This window comes from Notamacropus eugenii, chromosome 1, assembly GCF_028372415.1.
Source record: "Notamacropus eugenii isolate mMacEug1 chromosome 1, mMacEug1.pri_v2, whole genome shotgun sequence".
Classification (NCBI taxonomy): Eukaryota; Metazoa; Chordata; class Mammalia; order Diprotodontia; family Macropodidae; genus Notamacropus; species Notamacropus eugenii.
Window position 1 is genome coordinate 312,091,254 of NC_092872.1, and position 24,294 is coordinate 312,115,547.

The window sequence follows — 24,294 nt, forward strand, 5'->3', positions numbered from 1 at the left end:
TATGAAAGGAATGTAGATCAACCAGCTCCAGTATAGCTATTCCTGTATAACTAAATAATGACTATGGTTTAGAGGATTTTTCTTTAACACAGTTGCATGAAAAGTTAGCAAAAAGCCCCTGGGCAACTGGAAAGGGGGTCACCAGCAAAGGTAGCATCAACCAGCTACCATGAATTGCTGATTCACAAGTTCAACTTCTAAAAAAATAAAATGGACCAAAGAAAAACCAATTATTTTATGAAATATATACTAAGAGATAGTGAGAAATATTTGAAGAAAATAAAGATTGCACAAAAATACAAGAAAATGAAATAATATCAGAAACAAGAGATTTAGAAAATAGGTTAGAGACATCATTTGAAAATCACACTTCCAAAAAGTCTTTAGGCATAAATAATAAATATATATTAAAATAATAATTATATATATTATATATTAATATAATTATTATATGCAACATATAAATATATAATAAAAATAATTCAATAAATCATAAATAAAAATAGTTAAGTTTGTAGAGCCAGAGGGTAAAGGGGAAATGTAGTAGAACCACATGACACCTTCTGAACAAAATCCCAAAGCGAAAAGGATCAGGAATAGCATAGCCAAACATTACTGCAAGGATCCATAAAAAACAAAGTAGCACAAGTACCAAGAGACCACATTGAGCATCAGAAATTATTGGAATACCACATTCCAAACAGGAAAAAAGTATAGGTTAACAAGCAATAATAAGTTGAAAAGCAAAACTCAATATAATTTGCCCTAGGGATGACAATGGACTTTTAATGGAATACAAGACTTCAAAATATTCTTGATAAAAAGACCACTGTTGAACACAAAATCTAAAATGTGAATATAAAAATGCAGAGAAACCTAGAAAGGTAAGATTAATTAAACAACTGGAAAGATTAAGGATCACAAAGTGCTACTATTCTAATAATGATAGAAGAAATAAATGTCCATTCAAAACCTTAGTATATTCTAAAGAGATCAAGATAATTAAATTGGAATAACAGGAGTTCTCAGAATAGATCAGTTCTATTTTGAGGATTTGAAGAGGGGAAGAAGGTAGGATAAAAGGAATACACTACTTCAGAAAGGAGGAAGAAGGAAGAACTTGCTATTTTTCATAACTGCAGAGCACTATACATACTCATACACTAAAGGATGGTTTGCTAGAGAAATGGTTAAAACAAAAGAGGGGCAGTGGAAGTGGGAAAGAGCAGGTAAATGACAAAATAATATCAAATTGGGAATAACTGTAAGCAAAATAAAATTTTAGATTCTGAAGAAAAAAAGGGCTGTGGGGTTTGGGGGCAATAATTAGAATAAAAATGAATGTCTTTGATTGACTCCCAGACAGCTAGTTTATAAATAAATTGTCCAATAGGAATGTAATGAAATGTTCTTCTGGTATAAGGAACAAGAAAGAAACTATTTCAGAGAATCTAGATATGAAAAGATATAGAGTAAAATGACAAGAACCAAGAGAACAATTTATACAAGGATCACAACAAAGAAAAGAAATATAACTATGAAAGATTTAGGAATTGATCTATGTCATCTTTCAAGAGAACTGATGATAAATCACTTTATTCATCTCTTGACAAAGAGGTAATGGAAACAAGGTGCAGAAAGATATATAGATAGATAAATAAAAGCAAATAGATACATAGATATACAATTTTATAGATACAGAAAGAGATATATACAGATACAGCAAGCACTTTTTTAAACATATGGTCATTGTGTGGATTAAGTTGGCCTGGCTACCCTTATTTGTTGCCTCACTTTTGCCTTTTCCTTCCCTCATCCAGTTAATAGGGTAATAGGGCTGGGGGAAGGAAGAACTGTAACATGTAAAAAAAAAATCACCAAAACACTTTCGAAAAATGTACAGAGGAGAACAGAATTTAAGAGGGAATCACAGATAAACAGGGCAGTTGTGAATATAACCTGTAGAACTGTATCAATGCTCAATGCTTCACAGGTAATACTCATTTGTGGTCTACTGTGTGTATGAAAGTTTGTGTGTGTATGTGTGTGTGTGTATGTGTGTTTAAATTGAGGGAAAAAATAATTTTAAAGAACACAGTAGACAGACAGAGCAGGTAGGTAGCACATTGCATACAGCACAGGTCTCATCATCCTGACTTCAAATCTGGCCTCAGATTAATAGTTGTGGAACCTGGGGCAACTCATGTAACCCTGTCTGCCTCAGTTACTCATCTGTAAAGTGAGCTAGAGGAGGAAATAGCAAACTGCTCCAGTATCTTGGTGAAGAAAACACACCCAAAAAAAGAAGGATCACAAAGGTCTGGACATAACTAAAAAAGAACTACACGAAAACAAAGAGAGAAAGGAGAAGCAATGGTACCCTAGGTAACATCGTGAGTATAGATAAGAATGATGCTGGTGTGATTACTTAGCTCTTTGGCTAACGGTAGGAAATATGGTTGATAAGTGAGTGGCCCTTGGAAGCCATGCAGAATTTAAAGGATGTGTAATAGTACAGTAGTCATGGAAGTAGTCATGTAATAGCCATAATAGGTTCCTGAGCATAAAAGTGATATCACAAAAGCAATACTTTAGAAAAGTTACAATGGAAGCCATATTGAGGGTTGAGTGGAGTGAATGGAGCTATAAGTCAATGAGGGCCTGGACTACAGTGGTCGTAGCTCAAACAGAGAAGAGCAACCCCAAGACACATTTCAAAAAACTGTTGACAATTTCTTCCTAAAATAACTGCAACTATAATAGAAATCACAGATCTTTAGGGGAAGGCATTAGGAGAGTTATCAGATTAGGAAAAAAAAAAACCCAGCCCACCTGCATCTGAAGTATATGTGGGTTTAAGTCAATTGCTGCATTATAAATGGATTAACATTTAAAAGAGTGACATACTATAGGTTGGACTTCTCAGCAGGGCTAAGCCTGACCAATTAGTAAAGTACTGAAGTTGGAGCACACTCATATGTCCTGACACATTCAACTGATAGCACTAATCTAGACAAACAGTACCTGTAAAATGCCATTTTATGACTGCTGATAGTTTCTAAATTGCTGGCCAGGCTGTATTAAATAAAGTGTGCGATAGCGACTGAACTTTACCTCTAATTTGTAACAAAAGAATGATTTGATTACTCAACATATAGCTATCTAAACATTGTAAAATTTACTTATGCCTGTGTACACTTCAGTCTTTGGAATGGCAAAACACCCATCAAATATGTTGATAGCCTCCTAAAAGCTTACTTGTTTCTGATAAGAATTCTTCACAAGTTAAAATTTGTCGACATGTTTTACCATGTTGATAAGAGCTCAGTTAAATCATATTATGGCTTAAGATAAATTCTTGTTACGTATAAAATGAAGTACCCGACCAAAAAATGCATGAAAATAAACAGCTAGATACGTGTATCTTGTGGTTTACATTCTTTTCATACAATGATGCCTACTTAAAGGAACAAACTTTTCTAAGGATAACATTTTGACAGGCACAAGTCTGAAGCTTCACAGAAATATAGGAAACCTTTGGAAATCAAAATCCAAGGAAGACCACAAAAGGAAAAGCAATAAATACAAGATAGACATTCACACAACAGTAACACTGAACTTGTTAGAATCTCCTCAAAACAGAAGAGAGTGATTCAAATGTAAATTTCAGGGATGTCATAGTTATAAAATCAACCTGGAAAAAATAAAACCCTCCTGAGTAGAAAAAGACTTAAGGAGAGCAAGCAGAGAAGGGAATATGGGGGCCGAGGTCTTATTACCTGTAGAGACTACCGGCTACTAAAATCCAATTATGTCTTCTACTTTTCAACCATCCCTCAGCCTCACTCTACCCACCTTCCTCTCGTACTGTTCTGCTTTGTTTACTGTTCCCTAACCTGCATTTTCTCCATGCTCTCCTACCCTCGATAATTTTTGTTCCTTCTCCCCAATTTTGAGCTATTCAAAAAGTCTAATTATTAAAGCTCTGAATTTTTAAGTAAATCTTTTTTTGTTGATGTGTGGCCAAATGTATTCCTACATAGATTCCCCAAGAATCGTTCTTTTTACAAAATGGAAACAATCTATTATGTTTCTTCAAAATTGTCTTCTTCCATGGCACTGTCCCCAGATTTTCAATAGCTTTAACATCTTCATCATATTCAGTCTGGCCGATCCCCTACCACCATGATCAGAAAATTAAAATTCATGTTGATGATGCACCTAATTGCTTATCCATATCATTTCTCCCTAAATCCAACATTTTCTGTTTCCCTGATATGGTCACACTTTGGACCAATGAGTTTTGAGCTTTTTGTTCACTGGATCCCTTCACACTCTTAAAATTATTAAGGATCCTAAAAAGTTTTTGCTTAGATGGATTGTATTTGTTGGTATTTAGGGGCAGCTAGGTAGCACCAAGGACAGAGTATTCAATTCAGCATCAGAAGGCTCATCTTGCTTAGTTCAACTCTGGCCTCAGTAACTTATTAGCTATGTGATCTTGGGCAATTCACTTCACCATGTCTGTCTGAACTGGGCAACTGGAAAATGAGATAACAGTGGAAAACTATGCCAATATCTTTAGCAGTAAAACCCTGTATGGTGTCACAAAGAGTCAAACAAGAAATGACTGAAAACAACTGTTGTTATTTACCATATTAGAAATTTAAGTATATTAATATTGTTACAAAAATAGTTTTGAACTCACTTACCTTCTGAAAGAATCTTGAGTATTTCACAGACCACACTTTGAGTGCTAAAACCAGTCTGAATCATCACTGGAGAGCTGCTTGTTCATTTGTCAGTGTGAGCATTTATGCACCAGAAATCATTAATTCCCAAAAATCGGGGTTTGTAATATTATTCTATTGATGGTTTAGGCTTAATAAAGTATTAATAATATAGATTAATTTTAAAAGTATGTGCTCACATTTTTCTTTCTGGAAAGTCCAGTTGTTAAACACCCACATACATGCACATGTGCTCTAAAACATTGTTTGAGCTCAGCAGTACAAGAGAAGGCTTAGGGAAGAAGGTTATCACCAGACTGGAGGCTAAGCAACAATATTAAATGGAATTTATATAACTTTCATAATGTTTGCAAAATGCTTTGTTTCCATTGTATCATTTGAGCCTCCCAACATTGGTCTTAAATAGAGTTCATGAAAAGTGTACCATTTATGAGACCTTAAACTTCAAAACTGCAATCTCCAATCCTAACATTATAAAACTTTCTAACCTCTCACTCTTAACTATCTATTTGTCATACATTCCATAACTTCAAGTTCCTTGACACATTCTAATTTCCTCATTCCTACCTTACTTGCTTCTATAGTCTTAGGTCTGCCACATGAATTTTAGCTCAGGTTAGTGTCTGAAAAATAGTGGGTATTTAATAAGTGTTTAACTGACTCTTTCACTAGTCATGACCCAAAAAGTCATGTTGGCTCTTTCCCTTCCATCAATGCCTTGCCATTCTCCATACAATAATACAGAACCTTTGGTAGCCTCTAACATATACAATATCTCTGTTACTTGCTATCATGTTGCTCAAAATCACTGGTGAAAAAAATCACAAAAACCACAAGAAATTCATATTTTTGTGTGAAGTAGCAAGGTATTATGGGGAAAATATTATGAACAGAACTAGGGGACCTGAATTCAAACTCTTTATGCTTCATTCATCATGCACAATTCTAACAATCATTCTCATATAGGGTGCTTCACATAATGTAGGAACTTAGCAAACAGAATAATTCTTACTTAATAACCCTAAAGTATAAACCTTAGCACTATAATAGCAAATTGATCAACATGTTCACTAATCTTTAAATACCTTTTTTCTTTAAAAAAATAACACTCTAACTACCAAACATTATAGTCAATCAGTTAGTCAAAAAACATTTACTGAGTGACCATTAAGTTCAAGACATTGTTCTCAAGGAGCTCAAAGGTTGTAGGGGGAAATAGAAACCTGACAGGCAAATGATGTACAAATAAGATATAGATAAGAAAAATAGGAAATAATCATCAGAGCAATGACACTAGGTTTAAGGGTGATCAAGAAAGGCTTGATAGGATTTTAAGCGGGATTTAAAAGAAAACAGGGAAGCCAAGAAACAGAAAAGAGGGGGAAGAACCTTGTGGGCAAAGAGGGGTGGGGGAGAAAGACAACGAGTGAAAATGTTCAAAGTCAAGAGAACACAATTTAAGCTCGAAGAATAACAAAGAACTGAGTGTCACTGGAACATAGAGTATGTGGGGCTAAGTAGGATGTAAGACATCCAGAAAGGTAGGATGTTGGTAGAAAATCAAGTGTTCTGAATGTGAAACATGCAATCTGCTTGGTGATCCTAGAGATAAAAGGGAACCAGTGAAATTTCATGAATGAGGGAGTAAGAGAAAGAATATGAATAATACTCAGATCTCTGAATAAAGGGGATCAATATGACAGTTTATAGGAAGACAGACTGGAGTGGGGAAATGCTTGATGTAGGGAAATCAATGAAAAGTCTACTACAAGTAATACACTCCTGAAGACAGAAAGGTATGCACCAAATGGTGCCAGTATCATGGGAGAAAAATGGGGTTAATATGAGAAATGTTATCCAAATCAACCCAAAGGAAACTTCTGTAGAAGATAGATCTGACTCTGAGTCAGTTTCATATTGTAAACCATGTAATTATTACAAGTGGATGTTCCCAATTGTGTGATAAGCTGCAAATATTATATACAACTTTAAAAGTTTTTAGTGGCACACTGGCAAAAATAACAAAGGATGACACTATCAAATCTTGGAATGTATGTAAAAAAAAAAAATCACAGAAATGGTGCTGGGAATCAGTACCATCATCCTGGAAACCAATTTGGAAATATGGAAATAAAGTGGCTAAAATTTCCACATTGGTCGGCCCAGAAATTCCACTGCTTGGAACCCCAAGGAGACCAATGACAAAAAGAAAGGCTCCATTCATATGCAACAGATTTACTTATTTCTACCAATACTTCTTTTTATGGTGGCAAAAAACTAGAAACAAAGTAGATATCCATCAGTTGGGAAATAGTTAAATAAAATGTGGCAAACAAGTAATAAAATATTATTGTTGTGGAAAAATTGTCAAAATTGATGAAAAAGACACTGCAAGACTTACATGAATTGAAAATTAAGGAGAACCAGGAAAACAATATACACAATAACTAAAACAATGTGAATAGAAATGACGACAAAGGAGAAACCAAAATGAAATCAATTTTAATTTCAAAATGAAATGAAATGGAAAAACAAAGAATAAGCATGAGATAAAGAAAAAATTGAGGAGGACAACTCTCCCAACTCATATGTAAAAATCAGAGGCATGCAAAGGAGAAACACCACATAAAATGTCAGATTTGTTTGATATAGTTCTTGATTGGTTTTACTCAAATTTTTTCCTCTTGCTTTTCTCTCTATTTAAAAACATTACTATTGATACAATGAATGGTTCTCTGGAAGGGGGACAGGAAGGGGAAGAGGATGAATACAGGTGAAAATATCAATATAATGAAAAAATATATCATCAAAATCAGCTTTTTAAAAAGCTTTAAGTAGAAATGCCCCAAATACTTCAAAAGCTTGAAGCAATTATGTGGAAATAAACTATTTCCAATTTCCTTTGTAAAATGACATGTGAAACTCTAATTTCCAGAGGAAGAAGTAAGAGTTTTCTGTTAAAAATTAAGGAAATAAGCATAATTTAAAGTCTCTGACCCAAACAAACACGAAATCAAAAGGAAAACAGGTAACTCAAAAAAATTTTCAATAGCAAATTTCTTCAAGTTTCATTTCTAAAATATCAGAAACTGATGAATATTTATGAGAATGAGTCACTGCCTATTTAATGTATGCTGAATATGAACAGTTTTCCAAATATTTTCAAGCAATCAACATTATGAAATATTTCAAATCAATTAGAGAAATGAAAATTAAAATATTTTGATGTTTCATCTCACCCATCATATTATATGTCATATAAAATATGACAAATAAAGGAAAAGCAAATTTTGGAGACTGTGGACAAATATGTCAATATTAGGACTAATGCTTCCAAGAGATATTTTTTAAAGAAAAAGATGAAAAAGAACACCATATGTGCAAAAAGTATTTGTCACAATGTAAAAGAGCCAGAAATTAAAAGGAAGGAAAATCACTTGAGGAATGACTGCACAAATGAAGTGATGAAAAGGGAAAGAATTACTGTTGTGAAATAAGAGATTATGAAGAGCATAGTTTCAAAGAAACCTAAGAAAACTTGTATGAAGTGATGCAGAGTAAAGTGAGTAGCAAGAGTAGAACAATTTATACAATAACAATCTCATAAAGGTAAATAACTTTGAAAGATTTTAGAACTCTGATCAATCCAATGATCAACAGTGATTCCAAAGCATGAGTAATAGGCATGATATCCACCTACCAATAGGTGATAGATTCAGGGTGCAAAATATGAAATGTATTTTTGGGTCTGGTCACAACATTAGTTTGTGTTTTTTTTTCATTCTGCATTATCAAGTACTTATAAGGGTTTCATTTTTTTTTCCACTGGGAGTAAATTTGTGTGTGTGTGTGTGTGTGTGTGTGTGTGTGTATTTTTATGTTGGTTCCACCAAGAGATTGGAAGCCCCTGAGAGAGCAATTGAATTGATTTTTGTCTTTGTATTCCCAGAGTTTCTCATAGTATCTAAGAAGTAGAAGGCACTTAATAAATAGTGATTAATTGATAAATTACTATAGGAAAATCACTTTGTCATCTACAAAGTGAATAGACAGGAGAGACTTGAGACAGGAGTTTACCACAATGATCTCGACTAGATGAAATAGACAGCTTAGCTATGGGAGAAAAAAGAAGAGGAGAGAGATGTCTCGGAAACAGAAAATACAAGTTTGGCAACTGAGTTGATATGTCAAGTGAGGGACTATGAGGATTCAAAAACAACACCAAGTTCAAGGAGCTGGGTGACTAGAAAGACCATGGTAGAAAAATCAGAAAATTCTTAGGTACTAAGTGTTTTAAAGGGAAAATCATAACAATATCTACTTTAAAATAATGATATAATGATATCTGTGATAGAGATCACAGCCAACTGCCTCCTCATCCTGTGCATCTCCCTCTATGCAACCTAAACAAAAAGGATGGAGATAGGGCTTTAATTCCCCAAATACAGCACCAGATCCCCACACCCTCGGAATGATACTATCTTCAGCCCGGAAATATTCTGAGATGCAGGAAGATGATTTTAAAAGAGTGGGATGTCTCTATTTAGTGTCTGCACAGCTTCTGCTGAGGAAGCCCAAGTACTACCTAGGTTCTAAATCTCATGACAGCCTAGCACTGGGCTTAGAAGTATGGAAAGTGGACATTTGAATACTGGATTGGGAAGGGTTGGGGGATAAAGTAGGCAAGCAGGGTTGAGATAGAGACAATCTCAGAAAGTGGAGGGAGGAAGGAAGGATGTGAGACCCAACTTATCATTTTTGATTACTTCATCAAGCCTTGGTGTCAGGAAACCCTCAGAAGGCCACTTCTCTAGATACATTGCTATCACATTGATTCTAATGCCAAGATATTACCTATCCTTTACTTTCAGGACACATTCACCCTACTTCTGTTTCTAGTTGTGCAACTCTCTAGAAATATTTCTGCGTAATTCATTATTCATTCATAATGCTATACATCTACTTGCCAGTGCCAAGTCTCAATAAGCACAGAAAGAACACACAAAGGGATAGATGTTCTGACAATGGCATTTCATGAAACAGAAAAATGTAAAACTAGAAGCTAACAAATAAGAATTTTAAAACCAAACAAGTATGAATTTTGCTCCCAATACTCTGAGCAACTTTGTTGGTGTCAGTATAACATTTTGAGTGTTGAAAAGATTTTTCCTGTGTCTCATATATTTTGGTATGGCCACTATCCAAGGAATATTTGAGTTAAGTGAGAGAGAAAAAAAACAATGGTCATCCAATGATAAGTTTCAAGCACTTGTCAAATTTAGCAACTGAAGTATATGAAAGAGTCCTCATCATATTTTCCATCTCTTTATATTCACGTAACCATTTGGGAATTCAGAAGACTTTCTTCAAATTGGTTTTATGATACTATGAAATGAAAAAAGTCAGATCAATTCATTCAAAGTGCTTATTCCTTTTTTCCAGGAAGAGTCTGATTTGCCTGTTTGTTTTCCTGAAAGGAATTCTTATGGTCAAAGATAATGGTGGAACTAAGGAGACTCAAGTTAACCCCCGCACTCCCACAACAGCAACTAAAATTTTTCATGAAAAAAAAAAGTTGCTTTACATAGCAAACCAGGTACAGTTTGAATTAACTTTGGCCAGAAAAGATTGCTCTGAGAACCAGATATAGGCCATGCTAAGCAAGATAAAAAGTCGCCTCTAAGAGTAACTGTGAGTTCCTGAAAACCTCCTCAATTCCTTGTTTTTGACCTCTATGCTCGCAGCTTTTATTTGCTTTTATCTTCTGTACTGCTTTTACCTACCTTGGGGAAACTGTCTTGACATGGGGAAAGGAAATATTATATATGTATATATAAATAAAAGGAATGTTTATTTGGAACTTCAAGATATAGGTGATCCAGAACATGGACTTTGAGTTTTACAAGTAGAGAGGCTTCTGGGTCAGTTACAAAACATACAAGATTACCAACAGAAAACCACTTGGTTGACAAAGTCAACCTATTGTTTTAAAGGTTATGGCTTCATCCTTGTTTGTAGATTCTCCATATATCACCTTCTTCCATTGCCCTCCTAACTAAACAAAAAGGGAAAAGGATTATTGATGGAGTTAGGAAGCTCATAAACTTTAATATTCTCAGGGGCTTTGTCATGAGTCCCCTGGTTTGTTCTTGTGGTTTAACTTTTTTTGAACTCCTGTCCTGTTTGTCTGTTTCAAGGAACTGCTTAATCAACTTATCTAACTCAAAAATGTATTCTAATTTTTCAAATATATAGGTGGAGCCAGGTTGTAAATTAGCTCTGGAACTTGTCCGTGAATTGTCAAAAGAAGTTAGAGGAATAGAACATGACTGATTTGGAGGAGAAGATACTGCCAAAATTTGAGGAGGTTTTTTTCCCTGTCTTGAGGATACTAAAGCTCTTCCTATCTGACAAAAAAAAAAATGCTACATGAAAATAATGTTTAGATTCCTCAAGTCTTCTCCAACTTCAGTTATTTTTTCCAATACAGTATAGCTTAGAGTATAAATGAAAGATTAAATTCCACCTAAAATGTTCTATCATTTCAAAGATAAATGAGAGGATGCTTGGCAAAATGCACTTTTCAGTTGTGCCAGACCTCAGATATGAAAACAAGTAGTAGACTGGAATGTTTCACCAAACCCCAAAAAGCAAGAAGAAGCTTTCACCTATCCACCTTTGAAAACAACATATGCATAAGTGTAATTGTTATAAAGCACCCTCTGTGGGTCAATTAAGAGCATCTTGCCCTGGAGTTCAGATTTAGCTCAGTACATAATAACCTGGGCTTATACACCATCATAACAAATAATAAAATTTAAGTTCTCTGGCAAAAATACTTCAATACTCAAAGGTCTGTCAAGATCAGGGCTTTCACATAGTTCACTGTTCAAAGAGATCTTTTTTATTCCCCTTCTTTATTCAGGAAGACCCTCGAAAATGAGGATCATCTTTCAATTCTCTCTATATTTCAAGTAATGTTGTCTCACACTTGGGGTTATTAGAGAGATGTGGTGGGCTGCTGAGAATGTGGCTTCCAGTCCCTTAATAAAACAACCCAAGTTCTACCATAAATTAATCCCTGGAAGGTTTTGTCATGCTCTTCCCTAACACTTTTGATAAATATGGAAATTGTAAAAACGTTCTGACTTGTTAAAACTTCTGCAGCCTGTATAATATGCTCTTTGGCCTGAACATGTACAAAGCTCTGCCTTGGCAAGTTGGAGTTACCTCTATCACCTTTCCCACTGTGTATACATTGACAGGTTGAGCTTTCACCCTAGAGCATGAATAAGTCACACTTCAGAAAGAAATGTTTATTTTATACTCTAGGAGGGACTCTTTTTCTCAAGGAAACAAAGGTGTGTCAAAGGCAGGGAAGAAGGGTGTGTGCAAATAAATGTGGCAGAAGAGAAACATGACTGAATTCTAAATGGCTGCAAAGCTCTTTACAAACACTGGACTTAATAAAAAATCTGGGTCGGGGGTAGGAGTGTCTGAAGCTGGCTAGTGAACAACTCTTTGGGTCTGAAATTACGCCTGAAAGATACAAGCATTCCCTCTGTGGTTTCACCTTCACAAATCCTCATAAAGGGAAACACTTTTTCCTTACCATCTAAAATTGGGATGGTAAAATGCTGGGTTTTTTTTTCTTTAACCATCTAAAATTCGTAAATAAAACACACAATTACCTGTCCATAACTATAAATGAACTTATCAGCAAATCTAGGTTGCACTGGATCGTGCCAGGGATTTCATCATTTTTCCAGGTGAACCAACCACAATAGAAAAGAATCACAGGCTTGGATTAAGGTATCTATTACTCCTTTAAAAAAAAAAACAAAAACTCAGGCCTGAGACTTTAAGGGGGCCTCCTAAGTAATTCTACAGAAAATAACTTATGCAAAAGAAAAAAATCTGAACCTAAAAAGCTCAAGAAACTTGAAAAGTTTAAAACAGTGGTTTTTGCATTTGATTCCCTGTTACCCTTTAACATTTCTATACCACAAAAATATTCCTAAATTTAGCCACTGTCTTTCTATTACTTTTGAACTGATGGTGATCCCTGATGAAACCACTTTCCCTATCAGTTCTTACTACCTCTCAGCAGAGGAGGAACTGTAGAAATCTCCAAAGCCAAAATAGTGTGCTTATACTCCCATTACTAGGAGAATCAGAGAAAGACTTATCTTTCTAGAGCAAAAGCATAGGCATAACTAGAAATATAGTCACTGTGAAAGAGACAACTAAGAGTATTTTAAGTACCTTTAAGTTAAAATTGCTTCTCATCATCTCATATTTAGAAACAAATTATTTAGATTAAAACCTAGGTAACAGCAACATTCTAAGTTTGGAGGGATGAGGCTATATACTATATTCAAAATCTACCCAATCTTTCATATTACTATCTCAGGTCAGAGTTGCCATAAAGCAAAAGAGAACTGTCTCTTTTTTAATGAACCAAATTTTTTCTTTTTATTTGCATCTCAGAAAAGAATTCTTACAAGTTAAGGTAAGGAAGGATAAGTAAAGCTACATGTCTTTTTTAGGGAGAAGCCTCACAAACATATTGGAAGTGAGATAAGATAAAGCTATGACTATTTCCAATGAAAAATGATCGAACATTTCTTAAATTCCAGACATTTCTTAAATTCTATGCCCCAGAGATATAAAGACAAAAAGTGAAACACTCCTTGGGTCACCTAGCTAGGAGAGGAAACCATATGCAGTTAGAAATAAGATCATTTCAGGAAGGAGAAAGTGAAAGAGACAGAGGGAGAGAATAGTTTGAGGTTCCATTTAGAAGAAGACACTTGAGTCCTGAAAGGCAGATTTTAAAGAAAAATTGTACGTTCATAGTCAATAGCCAGTGGAAAGAAATGAAGAGAGTAGAGTGGGATTGGCTAGATAAAAGTATTGTGAAGCAGAGGATTTAATAAGGCCCAAAGGGTAGAAATGGGACCAGAACATAATGGGATTTTTTGAGGAGAATGATCTGGTCAAACCTGTGCATTAAAAAAAACACTTTTGCCTCTTCTGGTCCGTGGAGAGCCTGGTAGCGCAGGCTGCGTTGTAAAGATGGCCAAATCTAAGAACCATACCACCCACAACCAATCACGAAAATGGTACAAAAATGGCATCAAGACAGACATACGAGTCTCTGAAAGGAGTTGACCCCAAGTTTCTGAGAAATATGCATTTTGCCAAGAAACACAACAAGAAGGGGCTGAAGAAGATGCAGGCCAATAATGCCAAAATCATCAAGGCTCAAGCAGAGGCCATCAAGGCCCTGAGCACCAAGGCCTCCACGGCCAAACTCCTCAGGCCCAAGATCCCCAACGGCAGTGCCCGGCATGCAGGCCGCAAGATGGCCACAAAGCATCCAGGCTCTAGGGTCAGCATCAGACATCCAGGCCCCAGGATCATGAAGCTTGACTCTAAGGTTGCCAGAACCACTGACCCCAAGGCTGCCAAGCCCACTGACCCCAAGGTCACCAAGTCTGCCACCAAGGTCAGCAAATCTGATCCCAAGGCTACCAAATCTGGCCCCAAAGCTGCCAAGTCTGATCCCAAGGCAGCCAAGGCCACAAAGCCCAGTGATTCTAAGGCTGCTAAGCCTATTGACCCCAAGCCAGCCGAATCCAAACCCAAAGATGCTGGTGCTAAAGCTGCTAGTCCCAAACCTTCAAAATAGATGCTTCAGGACAGAAGGACTTGTTTAAACCCTAACCCACCGGTTTTTCCCAGCTGGGGTATGATTATTCACTATTTTGTACAAATAAAGGAAATGGTGAGTTAAAAAAAAAAAACACTTTTTGCAGCTGAGTAGAGTATATTGACTGGAGTGAATTGGGCTGGGGTTACTGAGGAAAGAAAGGAAGGACAGAAGGAAGGAAAAAAGAAATGAAGGAAGGGGGTAGGTGAGGGAGGTACTTATATTAAGTGTATAATAATATATTAGGCATTTTGATAACAGTTTTTATAAGTATTAATTCATTAAATCTTCATAACAGCCTTAGGAGGTAGGTGCTATTATTAACCTTATTTTACAGTTACAGAAACTGAAACAGACATCCGTTAAGCTACTTGCTTAGGGTCATAGGGTTATTAAATATTATACCTGTATTTGAACTCATGTCTCTCTGACTCCCAGCCCAACAGCTCTATCCATTAGACTACAGAGGATATCTGAGCATATTTTTAGTCGTTGAAGAAAGGGTTTGTAGATAAAGAAACTGAAAATAAGAGATGATTGAATAATACATCAGGCAAATCTTTTGAAGAGCTGGAAGGTTATTAAATCAAGGTAATTGAGCCAAGGAGAAATGAGTGCTGGAAGTAAGATATTGGCCATGTTGTATGGTGAGATGGGTGTAGATGAGAAATATTAAGGAAGCAGAAACAAGATTTGAGAACTATTAGGATACATAGAATGAGTAAGAATGAGGACTGGAGTATAATACACAGGTTATTATCAAAGGATCAGATTTAAACTGAGGCCAAGAGAGAGGCATGAAGTGAGTTGCCCAAAGTTAGAGAGAGAGAAACAGAGATAGGGAGAGAGAAAGAGAGAGAGGAAGAGAGAGAGAAAAAAAAACGCAAGCAGTAGTTAGAAGACTGGGCCAAAAATCAGGAAGACCTGAGTTAAAATTTAGCCCTAACACTTTTACTAACTATATGACCCTGGGTGAGTCATTCAAACTCTGTCTCAATTTTCTGAACTGTAAAATAGGAGCAAATAGCATCTACCTTCCAGGGTTATTGGGAAACTGAAATGAGATCATTTTTGCTTGATTTTGAAACAATTAATTAACATCTTTCAAATGTGCTATGTGCCAGACACTGTGCCAATTACTGGAGATACAAAAGAGGCAAAGATAGTGCTTGCCTGAACAGGGCTCAGAAAATAATAGATGATACAAGAGCTCAAAGGACAAGACAATATTTGTAAAAGCACTTTACACACAATGCCTGTTTTATACACAATTAATTAATACTTATATCCTTTCCTTTCCAACTTCATATAGGTAGAACACAGCAGAACCGGGATATGAACACTGGTCCTGATTCCAAATGTAGAGCTCTTGTAACACGACAGTATTCTTTATAAAGGAATAGGTGTATGTATGTATGTATGTATGTATGTATGTATGCATGTATATTGTAGAATTCATGATATAATGTAAGCAATTATAAAGCACCTACCATGTGCCAGGCACTGTGCAGGAGATACAAGTACAATGAATGAAAGAATGTCAATTTGAAAGAAGCTTACAATCTAATGAAGGGTGGAGGGAAGTGGGCATGGGGAACAAGTACATACACCAAATTTAAAAAGGAATGAAAATCTACGAAGTATTTTGTGAGGGACAACACTAGGAATTGGGGGTATCCAGAAAAGAATTCATACAAAAGACAGCAACTAAGCTTCAACTCAAAAAGAAGAGGGACTCTATTAGATGGAAGTAAGCAGTGAGTGTCTTCTGGGCAGTGGGAGAACCAGGGGAAAGGCTTGGAGGCAGGATTTGGGAGTGTCATGTGGGACTAACATAAACAAATCCAATTTGACTGGATTGGAGACTGGCAAATGGGGAGTGGGATCCAAAAAAGTTAAAAATGTAGGTTGGAGCCAAGTAGTAGAGATCTGTAAAAGAAAAACAAAGAAATGGATATATTGTTTAGAAGCCAAAGGAGTGGACTGAGAAAAAGAGTAACAGGGCCAGATCTGTACTTAAGGAAAACCACTTTATTAGCATCATCTAGCAAGGTTTGGTGAAGCAAGAGACTTGGGGAAAAAATGCAAATGAACAGATTAGGTGAGAGGGGAATAAAGTTTATACTAAAGTGGTAATTATTTGAATGGAGAGAAGTGATCTGAGACATGCTGTGCAGGTAAAAATAGAAAGATTTGCTGACTGATTAGATGTGTGTTTTGAGGGAATAAGGAAGCCAATGAAAATTTAAAGGTCAAAAACCTTATAAAGTGTAAAACAGCATAGCATTATAAGTTTATACATAAACCTGATACAACTTTACTTCTCTACCAAATAGCTTTTGAGTTGTTCATTAAGAATAATTTCCTTAAAGTTATGGTAATGGTACCAATATGTTCCATATTTTCCAGAGCACTCCTGATGGCAAGAAAAGACACAGTATCTGTAACAAAAGGAATGGTCTTATCTAGTCAGTATTTCTAAATTTTGGTTCATATATATTCATCAGATCAATATTTTAAAAGTTATTTGAAAATAGTAAAGTTCTGTGACCAAATTAACACTACCTTAAAAAAGTTAGTTTTAGAAATGGACATCCTCCCAGTTTCATAAAAAATGAATAGTATGAAGAAGGTAGAGAGGGTTGCCAGCAGTTCAAAGTCCACCTCCTCACTACATTCCTGAATGATCACCAGTGTCTGCTATGTATGAGCATGGATCTCAGTAAGATTTAACAAATTTTCCAGCATGATATCTTACTGAGATCATACTTCCTTCCTATAACCTCTTGGTCCTATCTTGGAAATGATGGAAGGTAAGCAATTAAATCTCTCACAGGATCGGACTGTGTGATTTAGCAAGGAGGGCTCTCTGACCAGTTCCATCCCCAACATATAATACCCCTATTCAATATGTTTTAGCCATTTTCTATGCAAGAGGTAGATTTTTGTCTATGTAGAAGAACAAGAAATTATTTCAACTGATACACTTTTGGGTGATCTTGGGTTTTAACTGCTGTTTTGACAGTTCCTGAGCTCTGCAAACATCAAAAAGCAGGTCTTAATAACTACCTGGTATCTATCAAGTGAGAATAAAAAAGCAGAGAAGCTCATGATGGAAGAGTTGGCTGCAGATGCTCAGAAAAATATCTACTATACCCACCCACACTGATGAAAGTGTAATTCATTAAGGTATGGGAAACCATTTCAACTGAGGCTGCAGAAAGTGCCAGGGAAGAAAAATAAAAACCAGATCTGAGCAATCAGAACAACATAAGGGACCTACAACCAGAAGGCCAAGTAATGCCATGAGTAGAGGAGAGCGTTAGAAAAATGCATAGGGTTTGTGATGACTAAACGCTAACTGCCAGGATAATAGGAAATACATACTCATCAGAGCAGCCAGACACATATGTTTGATGAGATCTCTGTAATAAGAACAACACACGCACAGGATCTAAATCAAAACTGGACACTTTTCAAGGATTCTTCCCTTACACACAACATAATTTCTACACATAACCTTGAAGACATAGATTGATACTACATTTCTTATGAAATCAAGCAGACAGGTGACATGACTTCTACATTTTCATTTTGGAAATTGTTAATTTGACAAGTTTTTTTCTGAGATGAGGAATTTAACTTGTTTTTAAAAAAAGACCAATCAGGATGACTGTATCCTCCCATTTTTTATGATACTATGGTCCGTGACAGCCATCTATAAACATGCAATTGTAATCACACATAAACCAAGGTACTTTCAGAACAGACCTAAGAAAGACACATTAGGGCAAAATTTAAGCTGGAAAGGAGGGAGATTATTATAATTAAAGAAACATAAGGTTTACCAAGCTATGCCCTGAATAATTTTAACAACAAATTGTACTCTCATAGAATAGATGTCAGAACGCAAATATTCCCTCTTCTTAGCAAAGAAGTAAGGGAGCTATGGCTAGTCAGCACTCAGTTGGTTTTCATTGTTTTTCTTGTGACAAAGAAGGGATCAGGAAATAGGAATATGCAGTTCCAGAAATGACAGTGATAGGAAGTTAGGCAATACAGAGAAGAGAGTGACATGAGTAACGTAGTTCTTTAGTCAGGTAGACTTGATTTCAAATTCAAATTTAGACAGGTATGAGCTACATGATACTGTGCCTCAGTTTCCTCATTTGTACAGTGGGAACAATAGTAGCATCTACCTCAAAGAGTTGTCATGAGGATAAAAATGTGATAATATTTACAAACTGCTTTACCAGCCTTAAAGCACTATACAGATATGATCCATTATGACTGTCACTCTAAACTGGTTTTACAACATGTTTCAAGGCTCTAATTGTTAAGTGTATACCTGCACACGAGTTATCGGTCTGACTCCTTTGAAACGTAAGGGTTTTCATTGTCCCTCACTAACGTTCTTTAAATGGAAAATTGTTTTTATTTTTTTCTCTATTGAGTTGAACTCATCAGGATTAATGCAATGACCCAAAGTTCTAAAGTACACACACACACACACACACACACACACACACACACACACGCACACACATGCACACACACACATGCAAACACACATATACACAAACAAAAGCTGTAACAGTTTCAATTTATATAAAAAGTATCATAGTAAACATGGAAAAAAGAGATGCTAAATAGAACTAAAAAGTTTTTGTTCATTTTTGTAGGAATTAAAAGCACCTACATATCCCGGTATAAAATAAAAACACTCAAGCTCAGAAGATTCTTACTGTATGAAGAAGGACATCAAACCAAGAAGATAAAATCTGCACCGATCAAACTGGGGCAAACACTTTATTCAACTATTTTATACAAATAGTAATTTATTCACAAGTAGATTGTGGATCATATAATGCATCATTTGATGTAAAAAAAAAATTAACATAAATCATCCTATCACCCAGTGTTATAGGATTGTTTCACAATAACCAATCACATAAGTTAAAAATATACTGTTCACAAGTTCTAAATACAGTACCATATAAAGAATTAGAGGACTTCATATATTCAGTAAGGTAGTCACTTTCATACAAATTAACACTTCCTATATTTTGAAATACATATTTAATGTTTCACTTGGAAAAAATCTTTGAAAATCAAGGTAGGTCTTTGGTATTCCTTAGGAAAAGTTGTATTAACAAAAGGAAATAGATAATAATTCAACTGTCTCCCATTGCATGAAAAATGCACTTTCCATAACCTATTATAAAATCCTATGGAACTATTTATTTCCAAAAGTAAATCTTCAAAGTCCAGGAAAACGTACAGTATATGCACTGTTTATCTCCACAAGATGGGGCACATGGAAAAATTTAGAACTGTCAAGTGTTATTACATTGCAAAACAAATAAATGGATGAACATAATAAGGATACATATAGTGAGGTTTGTTCACAAATTTAAGATGCTGGATGCATATGGAAGAGTTTACAGAAATTGCCATGTTTAACAGATCAGCCAGAATAGTGGATTCAGGCTAGTCTTCAGAAGAGATCATTTGTAATATTTTCAACTGTTCTTTGTGAAATTACAACACAGGTCCAGGCATGCAGGTTAATTTGAGAAACAGCCCTTGAAAAAAGGGAAAAGAGAAAAACAATTCGTGTGGTACATTGTAGGTGCCAAGAAAGCATTTTGGCTAGTGAAAAAGAAATGAAAAAGTAAAACTAACCAAAAATAATACCTGCATAATGACAAGAAATTAAAAATAAATCCAAGTTTAAATTAAATCTTAGGATACGGACAACACTAGGTAAGAGAAAATATATTTACCTTTTTAAAAAAACCATGAATCCCACAAATGGATAGCGTTAAAATTTTGGCCGAATTTGAAGGACTACTCATAAAAAAAAAAGGAGCAAACATGCTAGACTAAGTGTACATGGGGGAAAAAATAGCAAATTTTAGTCATCTGAAATAGCCTCTCTAAACATGTTCCAATATTACAATTTTTTTAAAATATTAAAAACATCTTATTTTCCCTATGTAGCTTCCATGAAGCCAAATTTCACCACACGTCTCAAAGTCCGAGGAACTCTGAACAAAATCCCTTCTGAATCATTGGTTTAAATATCAAAAGGGAAAAGGTACCCCATTGTAAATAAATAAGCTTCTGAACAAGACTTTCACTTACAGAACCAAGAAGACTAAATAAAGTTTCACTGTTTCTCTAATTTCTTCAGGACACTCCAATCCTTACTCCATCAAAGCAAGGTGTAACCCAGCAGTGGAATACTTCCACACACATACTTTCCACCATTGCCTGAAAAATGCCAACTGTGTATAATTCTAAGAGAAAGGTCAAATAGCCTACTGAATAACACCTAAGATTGGAAATCATAAGACCTAAAGAGTCTATTTCTGGTTCTCTTTGATTCTACCTTCGTAACCCAGGAAAAATAATTCTTATGTGCCTCAAAAGAACCATATACCCTCTTCCTAACCTTCAAAAAATGTCTATTTAAAATAACATGTATCCTGAAATACTTAGGAGGGCATTTATAGTTTATTGTCATGGGATTAACTATTACATCTGCATGGATGACAGGGAACATACAAGACACTTACTCCTGGAAAAACTCTCACAAACATTACTTATTCTTTTTACTAATACAAACATTCTTCAAAATGTATGAAACCATAAATAATTTAATAATTGCTTTGGTGCTAGGCACTGTGGCTACTGTAGGTGATGAAGATACAATTATAGCACTCCCTTTGAGATATACCTCCCCAATTCCTACTTTCAAATTTGGTCTTGCAAGGGATGAGAGGCCACATAAAAACTAATGGTTCAGGGTCTGAGACATGGAAAAGAACTCAATTTAAGAGAAGCAAAGGCTACCCACTTCATGCTGGGACAACACTAGTTGTTTTAACCTTTCCTTTCAAACTGGACTCCAATGACTAGAGGAAAGAGGGAAGCTGACGAATTCACTCAACTCTAGCTCCCTTTAATTCACATAATGAGTCTTCTTGGAGAAAGAATAACAAAGGGTCAGGGTACTCTATAGATGTGTGTTCATCCTTCGTTGCTGAAGAAGACCATTCCATTGGAGAAATAATGACATGACTTGCACTTGACTTTCTTTTGAGTGAGGGAGGGCTGTGCAGGTCACCAGCCTCACTTCTCCTCCAGAGCCATCTGAATCCAGTGACCAGATATTCATCAGGATGACTAGAGATGACCCAGGACAAGGCAATTGGGGTTAAATGACTTGCCCAAGGTCACACAGTGAGTGTCAAGTGTCTGAGGTGAGATTTGAACTCAGGTCCTCCTGACTCCTGCACTGGTGTTCTATCCACTGAACCACTTAGCAGTAGCTTACAAGGGCCTATCTCTATGTTTACTTTTAATGTAGGTCTGTCAGAAGATACACTTATCTTTAAGAGACATATCCGCTTTCCTAACTTTCCTGTTTCTATTCAGGGCAACACAATCCTTCCAGTCACACAGGTCCAAAACCAAGTTGACGACTGTGACTCCTCTTCTTAGCACCTCTTCCTATAACCAATTTGTGGCCAAATCCTATCAATATAATATTTGAAATATATATGTCCCCTTCTTTCCAATGACAGTGCTACCATTACCTAGAGTATCACAAAAGTTGACTAGTTAATACTATGGATTACTGCCCTTGCTTTAAGTTTTTCTCCATGATAGTGCATCCCTGATATTACCAAAGAACAAGTGTGACTATGTCACACTTAAACCTCCCGTTCATTAATCTTCAAAGGCTCCCTAGCACTTCTAAGATCAAATTTAAAATTCTGTCTTTGGTATATAAAACCCCTTTTTAACCTGACACCTCCTGCTCCTCCAGTCTTCTTATACTTAGCTTATTATCCTCACCCCTCTCCCACATATTCTGCAATACAGAATGCTGAAACAAACCACTCCAATGCTCTCCCTCCTCACATCCCCTTCCTGTCTTCCTTGGTTTCCTTCCCGCTAAATAGCCAACATCTACAAGGGACCTTTCCTGACCACCATAATGACTAGTGGGTTCCCTCTGTTGATAATCTCCAATTCACCCAGTATATATTATGTTTGTATAACATTGCTTGCATGTTCTCTCCTACTACTTAAGAGGAGTGGTTTTTGGAGGGAAGAAGGGGGAGTTGCACTTCTCCTGTTATCACCAGCACTTAACACATTGCCTAGCACAAGACAGACGCTTAATAAATTCTTACTGACATTTGCCTCAAGGCAAAGGAATAGTAAAAAACAGGTCATGACATAGTATGATATAAAACAGTAGCATTCGTGGTACAGTAGTAAGTTTCACCCAAAAATGCATATTCCCCTAGAAATATACACAGGGAAAAGTTGACACCCACAGAGTTCATAACTGTATAGGCAAACACAAAAGTAACATTCAAGACAACATACAACTGTACTGCATTGCCATCAAATGTATTGTAATGATATCCTTAACTCATTCTCATGGGAAGTGGCATCTGTGCAGGGAGACTTGTTCAATAGGGCACCAGGACCTGTTCCTTGGTCAAAAATTTTATTATGGCCTCCCACTAACTCTAGGACTGGACTCAGATGAAATCCTGGTCTAGAGTTCCACTATGTTCTTTAAGAAAGAACTGGATAATCAGCAGAACCAGTGGGAGTGTTGACTCTTAGACCTACCATCTCCTCTGCTGAGCAACATTACAGCAGCACCCTAAGATTCTCTACTCTTATCACTGAATTGTTTCACTGTATTCCATAACTGCATTGCCCAGCAGACCACTCTTTTTTTTTATTAATCCTCTTCTCTTCCACTTGTCATTGATAGGGAAAGATCAAAGAAAAAGGCACCAGGATAGCTGTATACTTTTTTCTTCAAGGTACTTTTATGGACAGAGAAGGAAGAGATTTACCCTATTCCGACTACATTTTATAAAAGGGGAAAAGGTAAGGAAGAACATTTAGAGCTGAGTGTTTCCTTGATTGTTGGCTCTCTTCTCAGTCACCAAAGCTTAATCTCCTCAAAGATGGTGGAGATGTGTTTGACTCAGCCAGTCATGATATAGTTTCCAAGGTGGTGTCAGTTGCCTTCAACTCATGACAAAATGGCTATATCCCTCTAAGTATGACTAAAGAACTTTTCCAAAGTTTATTGCAGCTCATAGGAAGAATTCTTGACATCTGTTTTACAGTAGGACAAAAAGGAAACAGTCCGAAGGAAGCTCACATTATATATGGAAGACAAAAGATACAGGATTTCATCAGTGTGGGTACTGCCTCCTTCCACAGGCACAAATGATCAAGTCTTCAATGCGTGAGTTCATTCATTTCTAAGGCTAAAAAAAATTTTGGTAATACAGTTCTCCCAACTTAGCTAGTCATTTGAAAACAAATATATATTTCATTCTGGATTCACATGAAATCCTTCTAGTTTTGCAAAGTCCAATACAATTTGTATTCTGTATAGTAAAGTTGTAAAATGTCCATCAGATCAAAAGTAATATCTCTTTTGTGATAAAAGCACTTGAACCATTGCTTTGCTAATCTACCTGAATGTATCATTCTTATGCAAATGTAGTTAAGGAAAAACAATTGGCAGGAGCTAAAAAAGGAAGAGAGACTTAAACTGCAGAATTTTATCATTGCTAGATCTTTAGCTAGGGGCTCAGAGCTATAGAACAGCTAGAGATTAATTTTGTAACTTCCAAGAGCGTTGAAAAATTAATTATAAGAAGCTTCTTCTAGAAAACTGAGTTGGTTGACAATGGCCAAAGCAGTGGTTCAGGGCTGATAGTGAGGCATGGCCTCCATCATTTTTTTTCTATCTGCACAAGCCTAGTTTGAGAGGAA

General features: G+C 36.0%; 1 protein-coding gene and 1 pseudogene across 1 annotated transcript in view; one reads left to right on the plus strand and one right to left on the minus strand.

Moving 5' to 3' along the window:
* The window catches only part of RAD51B (RAD51 paralog B), an 850,987-nt gene that overhangs the window by 664,026 nt on the left and 162,667 nt on the right, over positions 1–24,294 (minus strand).
* On the plus strand, positions 13,830–14,445 carry LOC140525437 (uncharacterized; annotated as a pseudogene).